Below are 23,650 nucleotides of genomic sequence, written 5' to 3' on the forward strand. Positions count from 1 at the left end.
CTGACTTCTGTGGAGTTCGGAGGTTTTTGACAAAGGTAAATACTTGTATGATCCCACCATTATCAAGACACAGAATTTTCATCATCCTACCAGTTTTCTCGTGCCCCTTTTGGGTGAGTTTTGGCACCACAATCTACTTTCATCACCACTGATTCATTTTGTCTTTCTCAGTTTTCGTATCAATTAAATCATACAGTACGTGTTCTTTTGTCTGTTATTTTTTCATTGGCATCATGTTTTCGAGATTTATCTACACTTTTGTGCGTATTTGTGGTCGGGTCTTTGTTATTTCTCAGTAGCCCTGCACCGTAACATATACCAGATTTGTTTATTCATTCCCCTGTTGACAGACTTTTGGGCTGTTTCAGTTTGGGGTTTGTGAGAATAAAGCTGCTATGAAATTTGCAGTGTTTGTGTGGACATATTATAGTTTTCACAGGTGTGGGATCGCTGGGTCATATGGCAAGTGTGTGGCTAACTTTATAAGACGTTAGCACAAGACGACCATGCTCCCTTTCCACAGTTGCTGACCTAGACACTCCTGGCATTTCTCCAAGGAGTCAGGATTTCTTTAAAATAAACATGAGTATTTAGAAATTGGGATTGGGGCTTGGTGTGCTCAATTTTACTGGCGGAAAAATGAATTTTGACTTAAACATCACAACGTACACAACTAAAATCAAATGAAAACGAATCACAAGCTTTTAAAAATGCAAAATGTCAAACCATCAACCTTTTAGAAAAATGTAGAACATTTTCTGGACTTAGGACTAGGAGTTGGAGCTCAGACTTGATTCCAAAAGCACAATTCATAAAAGGAAAAAATGGACTCAATCAAAATGAACAATTTTGCTCTGCGAGAGATCCTGGCAAGAGGATGAAAAGACGAGCTACAGAGTGGGAGGAAATATTTGCAAATCCCACTTCTGATAAGAGACTAGTATTTGGCATATAGAATTCTCCACACTCAACAACAAAACACAACCAAAAGCAATCCAGTTAGAAAATGGGCAAAAGATATGGACAGAGATATAACACACCTTCACTGAAGAGGATACAGATGGCCAACAGGCTAGTGGAAGGATGTTCAACATCACTGACCACTAGGGAAATGCAAATTAAGCCACAATCAGATATCAATATACACATGGAAGAATGACTAAAATGAAAAATAGTGATGACACCAAAGGCTACTGAGGATGCGGTGAAACTAGGCCACTCATACATTGCTGGTGGGAACGTAAAATGGCACAGCCAACTGGGAAACAGTTTGGTAGTTTCTTATAAAACTAAACAGGCAATTACCACACAGTTGTGCTCTGGGGCATTTATTCCAGAGAAACGAAGACCTATGCTCACTCCCAGACAGGTACATGGATGCTCATAGCAGCTTCAGTCATTCTCAAATTGCAATAAAAAATATTTTAAGTTAAAGAAAATGTAAAAAATCAGCCATATTCATCTGCACTTGCAAAAATAACCGCCCCACACTTTACAAAATTAAAACTAAAAGCCTTCTATGAAATTATTTCCTGCTTTGTAGATAATGCGATCAGTGGATAATCAGGAAAAGTTCTTGTTATGATAAGCTGTTTTCTATTTAATTTATTAATATTTCAAGAAGATTCTCTCACACCTGAAATGCCTTTTGAGAATAGAAGTAGAGAGAAATTTCTCTGTTTAAATGCAGAGACTCTGCCAGACCCCGGCGGAGAGCAGCAAACTTCCTCCTAACAACATTTTAACGTCTCTTATCATCTCGATGAATCGGCAGAAATTAGCACTTGGCTTCATTTCTTGTCTCTCTCATTAGAAAAACCCATAAACTTTATATTCTACTTATGCTAATGTTTTTAAACAAATCTTTCAATCTTATGTGCGTAATATCAAAATATTGTTTGAAATCTTATATTCATTTATGTTGGTTCATTTCAGTCTCAGACATACGTGAGCACTGAGACAAGCCAAAACCTCCTGTGACCCCTAAATTCCTCCGCTCTGTGAAACTTAGGCCTCTGACTGACAGGTAGCTGCTTTCATCGTCACTGCTGCTGGCAGTGCCAAAGATGCTGAGAGAGCGGCCTCAAACAGACCAGCCTATGCATTCCTTCCAGAACTGGAGGTATTTCTCCTACAACTTAGTGCTGGATTAGAGACTGCTCTACAGCTTGCTGTGTGCCAGGCACCGTTCTAAGCATTTTATATATGCTAATTAATGTATTTCTTATAACCACTGCATTGTACTGTAAACAACAACAATATGGTAAATAATATTGTTATCCTCATTTTACAGTTAAGAAAAGTGAGGCAAGGGGAAGCAAATAACATGCCCAAGATCACACAAGTAGGTGGCAGAGTCTGGATTCAGGCCAAGTGTTTCAGATCTGGACTCAGGCTGTGCTACCTCCCAGTTGAATGAAAGAGTGAATGACTGGAGAGCGCATGAATATGTGGATGATTGAGTCAACAAATAAACAAGTTTGTCCCATGTGGCCTAAGGTGTGGGGAGGATCCCACCAGCCCGGGAGCTCCATGGTGCCTGGGGCCTATCTGGGACCTGTGGCCTTCTTCCTGGCCAGGACTCGCTTTTCCATGAATGTTATGGTTGCTGAAATGTAGTATCAGTTCAGAGTTGGGAGGCGGGAATCCCTGCCTTCTTGTTTTGGCAGCACCAACCAACCAAGTTTCTGTGTGTTCTCAGGGGAATCAATGACCTATTTCCCCTTCCCTAAATGAGAGAGTTCAGCAAGAATCATTTCTAACATTCCACAGTGCCATACGCTGGCTTGTCCGAGTGGAAGTCTATTGGCAAGGCTAGAAAAGTCCAGCTCTGATTTTGAGACTGATTTTGGAGAACATCCTCATCCCCACATAAGAAAGCACGGGGCCTCAGGCCTCTAAGTGGTCTCCATGAACAGGTTTTATATGGGCAGGTTACAGTCTATGTACTGTAGACATGTATATTCACCTCGCAACTTGAGAGTCAACTTGTGTTGACTGTTGAGTTTAATAAGTGAAGGATAAAAGTGAATGCTTGGTTAGATCGCCCTGTCTTCAGAGCTGAAGCAGAACTCTGTACAAAGTAGGAATTATAGAGAGTGTGAAATTACACCTTCAAAAGTTTAATAATGCCCCAGAGAAAACCTGGTTCATTTTACAAAAGGGGAATTTACAGTCAGATAGCTCCATTCATTCTATGAAACCAGGGGTCCTCACAGAAGTATTCGTCATCTGCGTGGGTTTCAGTGATTGGGAACAGTACTCCAGTAATCTTGCTGCAAACATCTCCATAGATCTTCAAATACAAATGGCTTTTCCCTGAAGTCCATCCAGTTTGACTTTGCCATTTTTCTGTTATAAAAGTTTTGCTTCTTGGCCGGGTGCGGTGGCTCAAGCCTGTAATCCCAGCACTTTGGGAGGCCGAGACGGGCGGATCACGAGGTCAGGAGATGGAGACCATCCTGGCTAACACGGTGAAACCCCGTCTCTACTAAAAAGTACACAAAACTAGCCGGGCGAGGTGGCGGGCGCCTGTAGTCCCAGCTACTCGGGAGGCTGAGGCAGGAGAATGGCGTGAACCCGGGAGGCGGAGCTTGCAGTGAGCTGAGATCCCACCACTGCACTCCAGCCTGGGCGACAGAGGGAGACTCCGTCTCAAAAAAAAAAAAAAAAAAAAAAAAAAAAAAAAAAAAAAAGTTTTGCTTCTTATCTCTATGGGTGATTCAAGCCTGAAAGAGAGAAGTTAGTTCTGTTTTTCAGTTAACAGGGGCATGAACACGTGTAAATTCTCTGCATTCGTCCCGATCCCCTGGTTCTTCCCATTAGTAGGAACTGAGTGGTGTTGAGGTTGTCTGAGAGCCCGGGCACAGCACATGGCATGCTGCCCACTTCACAAGTGACACAGGGCATTCCCTGGTGAACAGCTCTTCAGTTTCTGGGCTTACTGCTGAATTTAGGGTAATGGCTATAATTGTTTCAGATATCCACTAGTGCTGGAGAGACAATGTATTGAGGAGGGCGCATCAGATTATCTTGTACTTTCAACTTTTGCCCAGTGTTCCCTCGAGACAGCTTCATCTAAACCAGTCTTCCTAACGAGGAGGCAGCCAGGACCGTCCTGCAGGCACACCCTCCTCAAAAACATTTCCACAGTGAAACACTGTCAGAAGTTGTTAGGGTGAGAAGGAAGCTTAGGTAGACGGACTGGAGGAAAATTACTATGATTAGCATTTAGAGAGATTAAAAACTGCCATTTATTCCACAACCAAGGGACATAATGAAACCAAGAAATATGACTACCTTGCTATGTATGGCTCTTGTCTTGAGAAAAGATTCATTTCTTCATTTCCTCATTTGGCAAATATGAGTTGATGTTTTACTCTCCATCACAGACTGGGCTGAGGCAGAGATGACAACTGAGTCACGTAAGGGAGACGGCACAGTGGACGCTCACGTCTGGGGTGGACATGAGCAGTGAGGGCGCGTGCTCAGGGCCCCCCTGGGGCTGCATGGAGGCCTTGCTTCCTGAAGGCGGCGCTGTGGATCCAGTCCCACGGACGCGGAGGGCCAGGCCCGGGACCAGGGGAGCGCCCTGCCAGAGGCCGGGTGTTGGTCAAGGTCACGGCCCCAGAGATCACAGTAGCATTGTGTCGCTGCAGCCAGGGAGAGCAGACGACAAGGCCTGAAAGGTAAACTGAGACAGATCCCCCAGGGCTCGGCACACGCCCTGGCCTCTCAGCTGCGTCTGTAGGCACAGAGGAGACACTGAAGGGTTTTTTTATTCTATTGCATTTTTCTTATTGTAGTTTAAAAAATATATACATACACACATAAAATATACATGTGTGCATATTTAATATATAAAACCATATATTATATATAAATTTTGTTTTATATATATTTCGTGTTAAGCAAATATATATAAAATATTTAATATTAATATAAAATATAGAATATTACATATATTATATACAATTTGTATATATAAATATATATTTTATGTTATAAAAACGTATAAACGTATATATATAACATAAAATTTACCGTTTTAACCATTTTAAGCACACAGCTCTGTGGCATTAAGTACATTCACATTGTCACAGTACCATCGCCATCATCCGTCTCCAGAATTTTTTCATCTTCCTCAACTAAATTCAACCATTGTAATTCAACTAAACGTAACCATTATACAATAACTCCCTACTCCCCTCTCCTCAGCCTCTGGCAATCACAATTCTACTTTCTGTCTCTATGAACTGACCGCTCTAGGTATTTCCTGTGAGTAGGATCACACAGTCTTTGCCTTTCTGTGACTGGCCTGTCCCCCACAGCACAGCGTCCACACCGCAGCATGTGTCAGACCTCCTTCCCTTTAAAGGCTGGATGACATTCCATTGTGTGATACGCCACGTTTTGCTTATCCACTTGTCCCTCGATAGTCATCGGGTTGTTTTCACTTTTGGCTGTTGTGAATAATGCTGCTAAGAACACGGTGTACAAATATCTCTTCAAATGGCTGGGTTTTGAGCAGAGTAGTGGTTGGAAAAACACTTTAGAAAGAGCTCCCTGTTGGTGCAGAAGATGATGATGATGATGATGATGATGATAACACAACTAATAATGTGTGCTAGGTGCTGTGCGGAGTACTTGACATGCATCAACTCATTTAATCCTCATGACTGCCTCATCCTCACACTTACTTTTTTGAGGTTGATGTTGTTATTATCTCCATCTTAGGAACCAGTGGAACCTACCCGAGCTTGCAGATAGCAGAAGACAGAGCCAGGAACTGCATCTGAACAGTCAGCTTGCAGAGCCTCGGCACTCAGGCTGCACCACATGGCCTCTCCTGGTGGACTGGGAGGGGTGAGCTAATGCATGGAGGCAGTTGCTGAGCCATGGGAATAATCCAGGCAAGAGCTGACAAGAGATGTGAACTGAGCTCAGGAAGCAATAAAGAACAGGCATGTGGCCAGAGACTTGAGATTCTTAGGGAGTGAGATGGACAAGCTCCCCGGAGTGACTGTGGGTGTGAGGAGGGGGAAGGGTCTAGGATGACAGACAGCTTTTGAACTTGATCACCTGGGTGGAGAGTGGTGCCACTGACTAAGAGAACATGGGTAAATTGGCAGGTGTTGTGGGAGGGGAAAAGAATGATTCTATTCAGTACCTGCTGAATCTGAGATTCCACAGGACATTTGGATACAGGTGCCCAACTCATATGGTATGAGTCAAACTCAATAGAAAGATCTTGTTGGAGACACAGATTGGGAAGTCATTAGCATAGGGGAGAGTCGGAATCTTGGAAGTAGATGAGCTTGTCTGTAGATCATGTGTGTGGAACTGAAAAGAAGAAGTGGAAATTGAAACCCAGGAATGGGGACTTGAAAGATGGGGCAGTGGGAACACACGAGGGCTTATAATTTCAGAACCGACATGACAGCAGAGAGAGGGTGAGGCCCCACTGCATTGCCCCATGTGCATTAACCCACACTGTGCTCCCTTCTGGGGGGAAACCAATGGTTAGGGGCTGGGTCAATGAAGAGGGGACAGCAGGCATTTGGTGGGAAGCATCAGAAGGGTAGGAGTATGTGGAAGCCACGGTGGGGGAAATATTTCTGGAAGGATAGTATCAAATGCCTCAAAGAGATCAAATTAATTGGGACCAAAAAAAGTACACACTGACTTCTACAGGTAACATTGCTGGTGACCTTACAAAGGGACATTCTGTGGAAAGGGTAGGAAAAGGGGCTAGCTTGCCCTGGACTGAGGCGTAAAGGAGAGTGTGGGTGTATATGGAGTATAGACGTCAGGAGAAGTGTGCAACTGGGGGTTAGGGGAACAGGCAGTAGCTCCTAAGTCCTGGCCTGTGGGAGATCAATGGAAGATCTTGAGCTCATTCACAGATACAGGGACAAAAACCAGTGCAGAAAGGTGGTCAGGGGGATCAGGACTGGGAGGTCAGAGGACAAGAGGAGGAGCTCATGTTTACGAGCATTCCATTTCAGTAGAGGAGGGCTGCCTGAGACCGGAGAGGAGAGCGGCTGGGCAGGCACTGCACAGAGGCCGTGGGGAAGCCAGAGCCTTCGGAAAATGCGAGCGCTCAAGGCTGATCTTGACACAGTGGGGCTGGGACACACATGTCGGAAATGGCAAAGTCCTTTGGGAAATCATTTGGCAATGGATATAAAGTTAGTCTGGGGAGTTTACCCAAAGGATAAATGAAAGAAAAAGCATCCGTACAAATATGCTCCCGGCACATTATTTACAATATTATTTTTAAAAAGCACATGTGGCTAATGGTATGGAAACGAGTTAAGTAAATTATGGAACATATGCTCAATGGATGGAATATTATGAGGTCATTAAAGTTATAATTACACAGCTTATAGCTATACAGAAACATGGTTATGATAGTAAATGGAAAATCCGTCCTAAAATTGTATGTATACTCTAATTGCAACTATGTGAAGTATGCTTTCCCATGAAAATACATTATAAGAGAATCCGTAAACTGATACTAGCTGTTGGCTGGACATAATGGTAAGATTATGGTTGACATTATTTTTTCTTTTTCCATTTGGAAAGCTTGTTTTGAATCCTAATGCTACAGTTCTCATTAAAACAATAACAACAACAACAACAACAAAAAGTAGCCTTATATTTTATTAGCTATTACCCTATTTAAACAGAACATCACTGGATTTTTTTCCTTTCTACCTGACACTATCGAGGCCTAATAGGATGGATTTTATGTGGCATGGCCATTCCATTCAAAGTTCCTCACCTCTGATGCTGAGATTGAGTGCTGATGGTAATGGGAGTCTGCTTCCTGCAGTCCAAAGCGTACTTGGATGCTTCTAATAGAAAAGATGCTCGCTAAACCTTGAACATTCCCAGCCCAGGCGCCATGCTGGGATGGGTTGCAAATGGCAGGCAGGGCAGAGACAGACATCCTTGCCAGTCCTGTATCCAGCACACAGGTACGTAGCTTTCATTCTATTGGGGTTCATCCCTGGAGGAGCCCGCGAGCGGCTTTTCATAGAACCCCTACCTCCCTCGCGCCCAAGTCTTAGGATAGACTGCCGTCCTAAGCCTCAACCTCTTAATATTTTTCTTCTATTTTGAGTTAAATTGTCTCTATTTTTCTCTTTTTTGGGTACACTAATATTTAGAGAGCTTATGAGTGGTTCAAAATATTGATACAAATAGGCATTTTGAAATGGCAACTCAAAAGTCAAATGGTAGCCATTCGATGCTAGAGACAGGGCAACGTGGGGTGGAAGAAGTGGATCCCAGCCTCCCATCTGCAAGAATTTCCCTTCATTAGAAGAAGCTGCTGTTGGCTGGTAGCAGTAGCTCATGCCTATAATTCCAGTGCTTTGGGAGGCCGAGGCAGGTGGATCGCTGGAGCTCAGGTGTTCGAGACCAGCCTGGGCAACATGGCGAAACCTCATCTCTACAAAAGATACAAATTAGCTGAAAGTAGTGGTGCACGTCTGTGGTCCCAGCTACTTGGGAGGCTGAGGTTGGCGGATCGCTTGGGAGCAGCAGATCGAGGTTACAGTAAGCTGTGACGGCGGCACTGAACTCCACTCTGGGTGACAGAGTGAGACCCCATCTCAAAAAAGAAAGAAAGAAAGAAAGCTGCTGCTGCTAAGTACCCTAGCTCTGGCTTCTAGTCTAATAATTTACCTCTTTCATTGAAAGGAATCAATTTAATAGGTAAGATAATTGTAGGCTCAATGTAAGCATAAGAAAAAATCAGAATTTAGAGATTCATCTGCAAAAGATGGATTAAAAAGGATAATTAATACGCCTGATGTTTTCAAGAGGCATTAAAATGCGCATGAATCACTAGATTACATCCAGGAGTGGGGCAGGAATTACATTCTCTTCCTCCTGGTCTCTGTGCGCCTAGTTGCTTATTCGGTTGTAAACTACTCCATCTTGTGGCTAAACAAGGGTACTAATCGAGATCGAGGTGCTCTTATTTTCACACTGAAAATCCGTTTTCCCCTCTTAAAAGTTATGCATAGACTTTAAGAAATCCAAGCCATTTAAGAAATATGAACGAGCTTTAAAAAATTCCAAGCATATATAAACGCAGAAAGTAAACATAATCCAAAATCTCGTTATCTAGACTTATCCACACAGGCATATATTTTTAGGCAAATACAGGCACATAACATGCATACTGCTTTACATGAGAACTAGTTACAATTTGTCTTTTTTTCACTTCAAATGAATCATTATGTTAATACAATTCAGGAATGAGGGCTGGTCAGTATTTGATTAAAATTAACAGGTTGAACTTTCTAGTTGCTATGGTAAACGGAACAATCAGGAAATGTGTAACTTTGGGCAGGAGAGCTTTATTTCTTATAAAGGGTTACAGACTGTAAGGTACACATTCCAATACGCTGGGAATTGTAGCCTCAAGCCAAAGCCATAAAGGAAGGCACTTGGAGAGAGGGAAGGGTAAGACAGGAATGTCAGCTGAAGGGTTTGGCCAGGTATACATATTCAACAGGATGTAGGAGGATCCATGAATATTCATGAAAGGGGGTCTTGCACATGTGTAATAAGCAAACATGCATGTTGTGTACATCCCAGGTTCTCCTTGGGTTGGAGATGTAACATTTAAATGAATTATAATTAGGCCTTATATGTCGAAAGGTGAAGCAGGGCGTCAACACACTCAAGTGGGCAGCCTCTGTAAACCAGCCAGAACCAGTCCATGGCCTGTGGTCTCTTATCAGGAGGAAGTTACAGAAGTCAGTCTCTTGTCCAATCAAAGCTGTAGTTGCAGCTGGTGGAAAAGGGGTGAGTCAGTCAGTGTCTGGTGGTGGATGAACTGCAACTAGTTGAACACTGCTTATGTCAAGGCCAGTGCTTGTTCAGCTGCTAGAGAGAACAACCTCTGGCAGTTAGAACCTAGTTTATTCTTTAAATGTTGGGTGCGTGGCTTAACCCTTCCCTGCCATGGCCTTAGGTCTTGTTTATAATTTTGTACCTTATCGCCACAAAGAGTTTGTTCTGTCAGTCTTATGGTCTCTGTTATAATATTAATGCCGGTCCGTTGTGTCTAAACTGCAAAAGGGGGAAGGTATTATATAATGACACGTCTGTCCTCCTGTCCTGTTATGGCGCAGAATTTTCATTAAGGTTCCTCTGGGGTCCCCTTGGCCAAGAGGAAGTTATTCAGCTGGCTGGGGGGCTTAGGGTTTTATTTTCAATTCTCACTATACATATGTTCATAGCAGTTAGGGTTAACTACAGTCTCCTTGGGCCTGGGCCTCCTGATCTGTTAAAGGGGATGAGGGGCGGGTGTCAGAGATTGCACACCAGTGGACCCCAAATCCCCCCCGCACACCTTCTGGCCTCCAAGGTGCCCAGGGTCTTACAGTGCTCCCTGCATTTGTTGCCTGCCTGGGGAAGCATTTGGCTTGCAACAGTGGCATTAAATGATCCCTAAATTCCCCGCCACTTGAGACATTCAGTTGATGCTGTTTTTGTCCTGAGAACATTTAATAAACTAGAGAAGTGATTCTCAAAGTGGGGTCCCGGGACCAGCAGGATCAGCATCAACTGGAAAGTAGTGAGAAATGCAGATTCTCAGGCTTTCTCTCGGGTGTCCTGAATGACCTGGGGGTGGGACCAGCCACGCGTCTTGGGCCCTCCAGGTGATTGTGGTGCACAGGTAACTTCCAGAACCACGGATGCAGAACATCAATGAGATCACCCCTTTCTTATTCATGTATCTTTCACCCTCTCACTACTGATTTTCACCATCTTATCTCTACACAGATGAGGCTACTGCAATTCAACTGACCACAATACAATAAATTCAGAGGCGGGCTCCTTTCCTCCAGCTCCACTGTTAACACTGTGGGCCAAACCACTGCCATCTGTCACCGGACTCGCAACAGCCACCACCCTGGGCTTCCTGCTTCCATTCGCACCCGCTGCAGTTAGCTCCACTCAGAACGCTCCCATGGCTTCCCTCTTAGCCCAGGAAACACGGCTGCCTTAAATCATGTCAGGGCCTTATCGGCTGCCCTTTGGCCTCTCTGACCTCATCTCCTACTATTTCCCTGTTCTCTCTGCTTGAGATGCATTTGCTTCATCCTCATCCCACCACAGGGCCTTTGCATTAGCCGAGCTCATTGCATTAGCCTTCAGGTCTCATATGTGCGTGTCGCTTGCCCTCTCGCTGCCTTCACATCTCTGCTCAAACACCACTGCGGTGTCGAGGCCCCCGTGACCATCCTATTTAAGTTGCAACCTCTTCTATCTTGAGAACTCTTAATAAACTAGAGAAGTGGTTCTCAAAATGGGGTCCCTGGACTAGCACCCCCTTCCCTCCTTCCTGGTGCTTCCTACCAGGGGGAACATCAGGCACTTGGCTCCGTTTAAGGCTTATTTCCCCAGCTGGCACGTGAGCCCCATGAGGACTAGGCTTTTGGTCTGCTCCAGGGACATCCTCAGTGCCTAGCACAGGGCTGCGTGGGGCAGTGATCAATAAGCATTTGCTAGATGAATGAAACAGATGCTTATTAGGGGCATGTGCGCCCTGACGTGGGGGGCCCGTGACTGAGGGCAACCCCACTCCCATGCTTTGGCCAGCTTGCATCTTGCTTCACCACCTGTGTATGCTTGGATCACCCAGGAGGGCACGGGAGACGCTCTCAGAGCCCCTGCCCCACTGAGGTTACCTCAAGTCCCACAGGGCTCTTTCCGGTCCAGTGAAACTCACATTCTGAGTTGTCCCAGCACGGGCTCCAGGCTGCCACACCCGGTTAACCCATCCATGGGCAAGGCCCAAGACTTGGCCAGTGAGAGGCTTTGTCATACGTAGAGGAAAAGAAATTTTATTATTTGGTTTGTATCTGGAACATCTATCTCCCAGGCACCTTGAGTTGTCGCACCAGCCTGATCTCGTCATTCTTTTTATCTGTTCTGAAACATAAAACCACCAGTCTCCATTCTCTCTGGTGTAAAAGTAAAAACCGGTACTCTATAAACACCTGTAGCAGCTTCTATGGCTGCTGTGATAGATTACCCCAGGCTTAGTGGCTGAAACCAGCACGATGTCTGATCTGATGACACCGTAGGTGCAGCCTTGCTGGGCTAACAGCAGGTGTGGGCAGGCTGCGCTCCTTTCTGGAGGCTCCCAACACCTTCACAGGGAGGCTAGGAATCTATTTTGAGGTTAGATTTAAAATATAGAATATGAAGGAGACTCAGATCTAACAGTTACTGTGTGCTTATTGAGCTCAGAAGTTAATCAAATAGCTTAAGATTATTCTAAAAGACTTTAGAGCTATTAATATAATGAAATGGGTCACAGCCACATACTAAGTGTGTTAGAAATGAGAAATACCAGGCCGGGCACAATGGCTCATGCCTGTAATCCCAGCACTTTGGGAGGCTGAGGTGGGCGGATCACTTGAGGTCAGGAGTTCGAGATCAGCCTGGCCAACATGGTGAAACCCAGTCTCAACCAAAAATACAAAAATTAGCCAGGCGTGGTGGTGCGCACCTGCAATCCTAGCTACTCAGGAGGCTGAGGCAGGAGAATCGCTTGAACCTGGGAGGCAGGGGTTGCAGTGAGCTGAGATTGTGCCACTGCACTCCAGTCTGGGCAACAGAGTGAGATACTGTCTCAAAAAAAAAAAAAAAAAAAAAAAAAAAAAAAGAGGAAAAGAAAAAAAAGAAACGAGAAATACTCAATACTTTCTTCAGAGCCACTTTTGTCTTGTTATCCTTGCAGCCTCACAAGCATCGAGGCATGCTCCCTGGACAACAGGATATCGTGGCTCTCCTTCTAAGTGACCCAGGAGTGGTTCCATTCTCTCAGGGGAGCTGAGTTTGCAAGTTCAAGATCTGATTGGAGTTTGGGGTGGCTTATTAGAGATTACCAAATTCTCCTGCTGCTTCCTCGACCCAAGAAACCCACAAAGGTTTCTACCGATAAGCAGGGCAGCCTCAGCAGTGGCGAGTGGAGACCCAGGCAGCTCTGTGATGATGGGCTGCCCCCGCCCGCCCAGCATAGCCCCCTGCTGCCCTGCAGGTCCCACATGCCGAGGCAGGAAGGCTGGGAGCAGAGAGAAGGGAGGGAACGAGAGTCAGTCTGAGCAGGGAGAGTACCCACATGGAGAGGCCCCACAGGCAGCTAGAAACACCCGTCACACACCACACGATACTCGGGGCTTATGTTTAGAGAAATTATGTACAAAATCAATCAAAATTAATCCACGATGCTTTTTAAACAACAATTATTTTAATGGCAGGAGCAAGAACATTGGAAACTAAATACATTGTGATCAAATTTGACCACAAAATGTTGAAGGCTGGGCACGGTAGCTCACGTCTGTAATCCCAATTATAATTAAGAGGCCAAGGTAGGAGGATCACTTGATGCCAGGAGTCTGAGACCAGCCTGGGCAACATAGAGAGACCTCATCGCAATAAAACATTTAAAAAGTTAGCTGGGCATGGTGGCACACACCTAGAGTCCCAGCCACTCAGGAGGCTGAGGTGGGGGATCACTTGAGCCCAGGAGTTTGATGCTGCAGTGAGCCCAGGAGTTTGGTGCTTTAGGATTGCATCACTGCACTCCAGCCTGGGCAACAGAGTGAGACCACATCTCAAAATAAATAAAAACTGTGAATGTGTGCCATCATAGTAATGAACTGAACAGGAGCTCTGAAGCTGGTGGGATGTGGACCCCAGCCCATGGTGTGTGTCGGGGCACTGAGAGTCCCTCGCTGCCGTTCAGCACGGCTTGTCCATGCTGCTGGCCGGGGTGAGAGTCCTTTGCTTTCATCTGACTCCATTACCCCAACGTGGCTTATGGGAATTCTGGGGTCGTTTAAATTCAGCTTATTCCGACAGAAGGCCAGTGTGCTGACCGTGTGCACAATGGCCTCTAGCTTTGATGTTCTTTGTGTGCAAAGATGTCTATGGAGAAAGCCCTCCTAACCTTTGAGCCGGCTGCAGCTGCTCACCCTGTGACTACCGTGCTGGAGCAGGCAAGGTGCAGGGAGAGACGTGAGGACCAAGCAGGGCCCCCGGAAGAAAGAACATCACCGCAAACTCCAGACCAGCCAGTGCAAGCCAAACCAACTCACAGACGGAGAAACAACCATGGCCTGGGACTCCCAGACCCAGTACAACAGCAAGTGAGTATCGTTTTCCGATGAATTCTTTTCTCAGGGAGAAAAGCTCTGCCTCTCTAAACGCTCCCTGTGACTCGGGCTTCACTTTCCCCTTGGGACAGCCTTGCTTTTGCTGTCGATGAGATCACACCTGCTTACCCAGGGCCCATCCTGTGTCAGAAACTCTGCTGGTGTTGCGTCTAAGTCCTCGAGTGGCCCAGAGCCCTGGAGGGTATGGTTTTGTCAACATTTTTCAGGCAGGAAAACGGAGGCTCACAGAGACTCAAAGAGAGGCGTGGCACCTGAGCACCTAAGATGTGCCCGGCACCATGCCAGGCCTCTCCCAGCGAGAGCCCAAGACCCCACAAGGCTGTTACCTGCTCCCAGTCTGATCTGACAGGTGAGGTCGCGTCCCCACCATGTGGGGACAAGCCCTCAGCATTGAGTCATTACCCTGGCACTCACAGTCAGCACCTCACAGCCAGGATTTAATTGCTTTCTAATTGTTTTCTCTGTTTGTTGTTTTTCTGTAATTAGACTCGAAGCTCTCAGGACAAAAACTCTGACTTGACTGTATTTTGTAACCCTGACTGCTGGACCCAAAGGCGTTATTAGTAAATATGGATTGACTGACAGCAGAATCCAGACTGCACAAGGCAGACGGGTGGGCAGATGGCCACCGTCCAAATTACCTGAACACCATTATGAGGCATTGGTCATGAGGTCCTCCAACTACTAGGCAAATACTGATTTCTGTGCTTTCTGCATGCCAGGCCCTGGGGACCAAGGATGGGTGGAACAGGATCCCTGTGTGTCTGGGGGGAGGAGAACACACACATGACTGAACCCCAGAAGCACCCTCATAAGTGCCCCAGGTAGGTGCTGCAGGGCATGAGGAGATGTGGGGTGGAGGTGGGAAGGGACCAGGCCTCCCCTGTGGGCAGAGGCAGAGGGAGGTGCTAGGGCCTGTGTGGGCTCAGCCATCTGGGATGGCGGGTGGGAGGGTACTGTGGGGAGGAGGAAACAAGCCGGAATGAAAGATGGGGCAGAAAGACATTTCGTGAGGGGCCCCCAATACCTTGTGGTAGAGAGAGGCTTCAGACTGCATTCTACAAGCTGAAATGACAACTTCTACTTCAAGATGGCTCTTTCGTCTGTGCGACTCACTGCCTTCTGGGAAGCGGACCCGCTGTCTGCTAGGAATTATTCCTTCTGCTCCAACCACGAACTTCAACTGGAGCTGCCATCATTCCAGCGTGATCCCAGCTCCCTAGAGCCAGCTCAAGATAAGCCAGTGGCTGATTTCCTGACATCTTTTGGAAGAATCCTGAGAAGCAGTTCTGCCTAGGAGGGAAGAATGCAGACACGGTGGCGACGGGCTCTTCGGGGGCATTTCAGCTGTGAGACCCAGCTGCTGCTACCCTGCCTGCGGGTCGGCTGTTCAACTCGTCTCTCAAGAACACTAGACACCCCAGGACCTTCTCAATAAACTGAAAGAGCTTCCTCCTTTCAATTAAAAGATAGAACAAGTTGGACTTTTGCAGCCTGCAACCAAGAGTGTCCTAATATCACCGAATACAACCCCTGACTGAAATACAGTCCTCAGCGTCCTTTATTTTATCTATTAAACACCACTATGAAAAAACACCTTCCCTCCACCACTTCCTCCCCTCACTTCAAAGAAGCAATATTCTGAAATTACAAGAAAGACATTCAACTTAATAGAGGGGGACGCTGTGAGGGAACAGTTTACTCCGCAAAAGTAATGATGGCAACCTCGGTGGAGAAGGTTTGCCGTGAGGTTAGATACAATTATGGAGAGTTCGGATAAATCTTTCATTCCTGCCATGGAGGGAGAGACCTCTCACTGCGAGGCTGGCTCCCCTGGAGAGGTTTCAATCTTTCTCAGAAAGTACAATCAAGTCCTGGGAAAATGAAAAAGGAATACATTTGAAGTTCTCCTGAACAGTTTTCCTAGAAGATCCAACAGCGGCTGTAACTTTCGTTAAAGCTTCCATGGCAGTGATTTAATGAAAAGTGCTATGAACTCATCACTCTAATAAAGGGGTCTTCCTTCTTCCTTTTCAAAAAGTTTTCTAGAAGGAACTTTGGCTGGCTGATGCTTATCACCTTAGTAGATAAATATTTGATGAGTGAATGAAAATCAAATACAAAAAGACACAAACACAGGCAAGTTATACTCTGATCTATTTTACTGCTATAGTAACAGTGCCAGACATTATTATTATTATTTGTATGGGGAGGTCAACCCATCAGGAGACGACTGCTATTGAAAAGACAGCTTATTTTTCACAGACCCCAGGAGGGGGCAGCCACGCCGTGCAGGACCACGTGGGGAGGCAGGAGTGAGGGTACACATGGGCAAGAGCCTTGACTGTGGTTTTTCCTTTTAGGATCGGCTACTTTGAATCATTTCATTTGGTTTATGATTAGCTATGTTGAATAATTCCAGGGGGTGTAGAATTAGCTACTTTGAATAATTTCAGTAGGTTTAGGATTGGCTACTTTGAATCATTTCAGTGATTTTAGGATTAGCTACTTTGCATAATTTCAGTGGCTTTAGGATTGGCTACTTCGAGTAATTCCAGTGGGTTGAGGATTGGCTACTTTGCATCATTTCTGTGCGTTTAGGATTGGCCACTATGCATCATTTCAACAGGTTTAGGATGAACTATTTTGCATAATTTCAGCGGGTTTAGAATTGGCTACTTTGCATTAAATTCAGGGGGTTTAGGATTGGCTACTTTGAGTAATTTCAGTGGGTTTAGGATTGGCTACTTCGAATCATTTCTGTGCATTTAGGATTGGCTACTATGCATCACTTCAGGTTTAGGATGAACTGTTTTGCATAATTTCAGTGGGTTTAGAATTGGCTACTTTGCATTAAATTCAGTGGGTTTAGGATGGGCTACTGTGAGTAATTTCAGTGGGTTTAGGATTGGCTGCTTGCATTCATTTCAGCAGGCTCTGGCATGTGGGGATTGCCCTTAATTCTTCGATGCCCTGGGGTGATCAGGGCTGGGGAATTTCTGCCTGGGGTGTGACGGCCTATAAAGGAGGTGGCTGGGCGTGGCTCTGGATTGGCTGGTTTGTATAGGAAAGGTGTACTTGCAGGCTAGTCCTTCACTATCTCTAGAAAATTTACTATTTTTAAACATTGGCTAGCTCTGGAAGGGCCAGTCCCTCCAGGGTCAGCAAGGCCCCAGAATTTTGTCAAAGCATCAGAAAACCATGGCTAAATACAGGCCTTTGCTCCATAAAAATCATGCTCTTTAATTATCCTCTAATTCTAATATAATTATTAATTCTATTGTTCTTTTTTCTTGGCTATGACATTAATTTTATTGATTACTTAGTTTAAAAGGCTAATGGCCTATGTTGAAGGAAAGGTCATACAGTAACATGACTTGAATTCTTTTTAAAATATATTTTAATATTTTGTACCTCAGTATTAATCTGTATTTTCTGTGAAATGACAGAAAAATAAATGTACGATTTTGCTTTTGTATTCATTTTGATTTTGTGTTGAGGTTCAGTAGTTTTTATAGCTTAGTGTTCAAAGATTACTTTCAATTTTTAGTAACGAGTTTATTGCCTTTAAAGTGTTTTAATCGAAGACTTAGAATAAGAAGAAAGGCTTAAGCTACACTTCTGTAGCCTACAAAGTTATTGAGGAAAGGTGGTAATAATTGTTTGCCTGATTATTATTATTACGCCTTGCCTCTTAATTTTGGAGAATGCATTACAGCCTTTCTATTAAACTTCAATATTTATAAAAATGATGTACTGATCCTTTCTTATAAATATTTATAAGTTCTTAGCAGGAGCTACCTAATATGGTTCTGATAGTTCTGTGAGAGGCTGAACACACTTAACGTCTGTGGGGTTTCCTGAATGGAGACTAGCTGAGGTATTTTAACTGGCATAAAAACACCTGGTCTACAACATCAAATCTCTCCAACATTGATACCATTCCGTTTTAATTTTTTCTGAGTAGTTAGGTCAATGAACTTAGCGCTAAAAAAGGATGGAAAATGTACCGAGTGACTTTGTCATTCATTTTCAAGGAAACTACTTATTTATTCCATCACTGTATGGCTTCCTCTTCCACACTCTCGGGTCTCTGTGCACCCTGGTTCAGCCCTATGACAGAGGTTAAGAAGGGATTTTCTGCGGGGGGAAGAGAATCATAACCAACGTTTATAGACCTCTTCCTATAGACTAAGCGGCTCACGTGGATTGCTCCGAATCCTCAAAATCCTTGGACAGGTGCTACTATTCTCCCTTCTTCACAAATGAGCAGTAGAGGTTTAAGGTGATCAACTTGTCCAAAGTCACACAGGAGCTCCAGAGCCCGTGTTCTGAACCATGTACGTGCTTCTTCAGGTGGGCTTTCATCTGATACCGTAGTGCACAATAAGCACGTGAGTCATATTTGGAAGGTATAATAAAGTGGACACTAAGGTAACCACCTACCAGCTTCAGATAAACATCACCACCAATACCTCTGCAGTCTTGCGGGCCCGCCTTCCACTCCCACCTGGTACAGGTCTTATCTCCAGAGCCTCCTACCAACCCCTGCTGCACTTCCCCCACTGGATTCTGTGCTGCAAAGGCTAGGCTCATTGTCCTTAAAAACAACAACAACAACAAAAACAAAAACCGAACTCCTTAGGCCATGGACATGGCCCCCTTAGGGCAGGTTCTGAACAAAGGACCTATGCCGAGAAACAACGCACATGTCTATGACACTCTGGAAATGACTTCAATGTTTGGCAGACTTCTTCAAACTCATGATTTATCATTCAAACTGGGACGCTTGGAAGTAAAAGGGGGAACTATCTAGTAGTCACACTGGGATAGCAGGATGGTGGGGCCCTCCTGGGCAAACAAGTGGCACAGTCGCCTTTACTTCATCCCTGGACTCTCGTAGTTCTTCCATCACAGTGCCCGGAATGCTCTCCTCCAAACATATGGCCCACTGACTGTCCTCGTAATGATCCCGGCTTGATGGAGTGGTTATGACGTCGCCTTCCTAAATAAGATGAGGGTTCTAGCTTGGTTGGAGAGCATAGTATGTATAATGCTTACTAATCAACACCCATCCATTAGGATCTGGCTGACATCCACCTCTCCCATCAAGTCTTCTGACTGTATCAATGCCGTATTCTCTCCTTTTGCAGATGGTTTGAGCACAGGCTGTGTGCCTGGCTTGCGTGCTATCATAGCCGGCCTGGCATTCCTCCACAGTGGTTCAGAGCACTGGCTCTGGAGTCGGGATTCTAGGTTCCAACCTGGCTTGGGCATTCACTAGCTTTAGGACTTTGGGCAAGTTATTGAACCTCTTTGAGCACTAATTTTTTCAATATCTAGCTCACAGGGTTGGCTGAGAGGATCGAATGTGTTACTTGTATTTAGAACAGTATCTGGAACAGAATAGGAGCCATAGAAGCATTAGCTCTCACTGTCACCTTAAGGCAATAATATTGTCAAATGCCTGTTTAAAAAAAACAGCCCCTAGAGAGCCCTTCCCAACGTATGCACACAGTGTGTGTCAAAAATACTTCCCAACAGGTATTTCCCACAAAGGTATGGGATGTCTGAGAAGCTAAGTGCTCCTGTGGTAACAAACCTGGTGACAAAGGAGCCTGTGTCAAGTCCGAACAAAGGAACAAGGGCTCCGATATACTTTAATCCTCTTCCCTGGCGGCTTCACATCAACACTGTCCACAGTCTAGTTCCTGTGACAGCTGGAATGGAGCAGATGGCCGGTGGTTTTACACTTATCTTACTTGATCGTCACACAAGGGCAGATGGGGCTGGTAGGGCAGAGAATGATCCCAATTTGACTCAAAGAAATTGAGACTCAAGGGGTACAGTGGCCTGCGAGGTTACAAGCCAGTGTTTCCTCCCGACATCACCGGGAAAGGCACCTGTAACATCCGCCTCTCCTGGAGGCTGCTTCTGGATCGTCACTGACGACCCTGACCGCTGTGCTTGGCTTGCTGTCTTCCTATCACCGCCCACCACTCCCTTTGCTGGCTCTTCCCTCCTTCCTACTTTAAACTTGATGGTTCTTTCTCTAGTTGAGCCTTGGCCTTTTCCCTGCCCAATCCTCCCTGCTGATCCAGCCCATGTTTCAAATTCCCCTTCCATACAGCAGCCTCCCAAATCTGTCAGCAGGCTGACCCATCGCCTGAGTCACAGCCCTCGTTTCCAACTGTGTTTCAAGCGTTTCATCTGAGGTGGCCCCAAACACCTGAAACTCAAGGACACCCAAGCCAACCCCCTCTGGTGTCTCCTCCTACTCCCACCAACTTTTCTTCCAGTCTTCCTGGCTCTTTGCATTCCCACAGTCTGTGGATCTCATACCAAATACCCACCCCCAGCTCTCCCGCAGCCAATCAGCTATCACACTCCGTCCAGGCGAGAGTGGCGACGTTTCTCACACCTACCTCCTTTCTGTTCCCGGTGCTGGGTCCCATCCCCTCCGTGTACAACGGTTGCCTGGCAGGTCTCCTTCTAGTGACTCCCTGCTCCTGCAATCCCTCCGTTAACCTTCCTGATGGGGACATCCTCAAAGGCTTTTCCCAGGAGTTCGGGGTTCCTGAGACCCAGAAGAAGGTGAGACTTAAGGGTCTGATTTTGTTATTATATTATGTACTATGACTCTAATTAATATATATATTTTTAAAGGGTTGCTAAAATACAGTTTGAAAACATAGTTCTAATTTCAACCCTCATCTGTACTCTCAAAGGAGAAAAAAAGACTAAGTGATTCCCCTTTGGCAGTGCAGGAACATCACCACGAATTTCAGGCCCTCCACAAACCTGCCTCAGCCTCCTTCCCAGCTGGTTTCCACAGGGCTCTCCTCCCTCCCCAGCAATGTCCTGGCCTGCTTGCCTTCACTCCCTGCACACTTCCTGAACTTTCCTTCCTCCTTTCTTGCCATTTCCTCTATCTGTACTCCCCACCTCTCCTCCCATGGCCTCTTTTTTCCCCACCGCCTCCTCCTCAGGGTGCTACCGTCCTCAAGGCCCCCTTCCTCAGCTCTCCTCCTGTGGCATTGTAGGAGCAGGTCTCCCATTAGACTTGAGAACTTTGTCTCTTCCACGTCACCAACAGTAGCTGATGCAGGACCAGACTGCATATACTCCAGGCTGCCCCGGAGGACACCCAGGTATGGCAAGAGCTCAGCAAGTGGGCGATCGGTGCTGACAGGGCCACCCGCCATCCCATCTCAGCACACCCACGCGACGTGGGGGAACCACTTATCACTTCTCTCTTGTCAAAGTGATAAAAGTATGCTCCAACAGATACAGGCTAAATCAACACCACCGATCAAACCTGCCACAGACAATTTCACTAGAGAATGACTGCCACACAGAAAGAACCCCAGAAAGTATTTTCTACAGTTTCATCTGGAATGAAAAGGGCACTGGGTACCGCATGATGGTACTCACTCTCACTTGTTCATCATCACGTTATTTTATTTTACCACATAAAGGATTTGATGTGTATATACAGGTCTCAGAACTTATTCAAGATTATTTAAAAATAGACACTTATGAAGAAATCAGTGGATAATTGAGCATTGAGGGGGGTCTAATTCTTGAAGCAATATTTTTACTTAAAATAACTGCATTGAAATGAATTTTTTTTTGAGACAGGATCTGACTCTGTTACCCAGGCTGGAGTGCAGTGGTGCAATCTCGGCTTACTGCAACCTCTGCCTCCCAGGTTCCAGCGATTCTCCCACCTCAGCCTCCTGAGTAGCTGGGACTATTGGCACATGCCACCACAGCCAGCTAATTTTTGTATTTTTTGGTAGAGATGGGGTTTCGCCATGTTAGCCAGGCTGGTCTTGAACTCCTGGCATCAAGTGATCCACCTGCCTCAGCCTCCCAAAGTGCTGGGATTACAGGCGTGAGTCACCAAACCTGGCCTGAAATGGATTTTAAAGTACCCGTCACCAACTGCCCCTTTCCCCCCTCAAAAACCTACTGCACAATTGCATTAGAGTCAAAATGCCAAAGCTTCTTCGTTTTAAGGTACTTTAGAAATCCTAGAGCAAAACGCAGTTGAACGCTTAGCTATGACGGAGGAGTCTAGCTCCTGGTTGAACACCGATGTGTGATCCTTCATGCCAAACCATGGTCAATCATAAAGACTGCTGGGTAGGCCTCACGGGGGCAAGCTACACTCCCCAGCCCTGACTTGTGCACAGCCAGTGCATGACAGGTTCTGGGGGCTGCAGTCAGGGACTCAGCCCACCTCCCGCAGTCCATGCTCTTCCAGAGCTATGTGCACTCCTGGCTGGGTGCCTTCTTCAGAGGGATCTGTTCCCTTCAGCCAAGTCCTCCCTCAGCTCACCTCAGCTGAGACTTCCTGGGGAACGGGAGCTTGAAGCCACTTTTCTCCACATCTGTGCTGATCCAAAATGGAATCCACAGTTGTTTCAATAAAGAAACTATGGCATATAGATACACAATGGAATACTATTCAACCTTGAAAAAGGAGATCCAGCCATTTGCCACAACATGGATGAACCTAGAGGACGCTAGGATGTAAGCCAGGAACAGAAAGATAAGTAGTGCAAGATCTCACTTAGCTGTGGGGTCTTAAAAAGTCAAATGTATAGAAGCACAGAGTAGCACTATAATTACCAGAGGCAGGGGGTGGAGGAGGGTGAGATGCAGGTTAAAAGGTACGAAGCTGCAGTTACGTAAGAGTGAGTCTAGAGACGTAACGTACAACATGAGGACGACAGTGAATCACACTCTATTGTATGCTGGAAATGAGAAGCGACCTTAGGTGCTCTTTCCACACACCCACACATAGGAAACTGTATGAGGGCTATGCTAGTTTGCTTGACTGCAGTAATCGCTTCACTCTGTAAATGTGTATCAAAACATCCTGTTGTATACCTTAAATATACACAATAAAACAACTTTTAAATACCCCCAAAACAAAACTGATCCAAAATAGGGGGCAGGGGTGCCTTCTTTGCTGTAGCCTTGCTCGTATTCCTGCAGCGAGTGAGCACAGACAGGCTCGGCTGTGCCTTTCACTTGGCTGTTGTCTGCACCGGCACCTCCCACACCTGGCAGCTCAGCTCCCTGGCTCCGCTGAGCTCCTCACCGACTCCAGTTACTTCATTCTTCTGAGCGAGCACTCTCACCTCTCATTTTGAAGAACATGCGGTGACAATTGCCAAGTGGGAAAGCAACAGAATCAGGGGAAGTGAGTGCTAGTCTAGCTCTAGCACGAAAAGTCCCAACAGTATGGCTCTGGTTGGTTGCTTAATTTGGGGGGCTTAGCCTTCTTGTCTGCAAAATGAGGTAACTCAACTATATATTGCTGAATATTCCTTTCAGGTCTAATATGCCAGATTCTATGAATTATGCTTCTTAAAACTATCTTCTGAAAAAGTTAAGAAAAATAAAGTGGCAGAATGAGACTAACA

General features: G+C 45.7%; 1 long non-coding RNA gene across 1 annotated transcript; it reads left to right on the forward strand.

Annotated features, from left to right (window-relative positions):
• The first annotated feature begins 4,497 nt into the window (after positions 1–4,497).
• Positions 4,498–5,971, forward strand: LOC139357962 (uncharacterized). Its single transcript, XR_011612061.1, has 2 exons — positions 4,498–4,688; positions 5,737–5,971. It is a non-coding gene; the product is annotated as an uncharacterized lncRNA (long non-coding RNA).
• Positions 5,972–23,650: the final 17,679 nt, after the last annotated feature.

The sequence above is a fragment of the Macaca nemestrina genome, chromosome 13 (genome assembly GCF_043159975.1).
Source record: "Macaca nemestrina isolate mMacNem1 chromosome 13, mMacNem.hap1, whole genome shotgun sequence".
Lineage (NCBI taxonomy): Eukaryota > Metazoa > Chordata > Mammalia > Primates > Cercopithecidae > Macaca > Macaca nemestrina.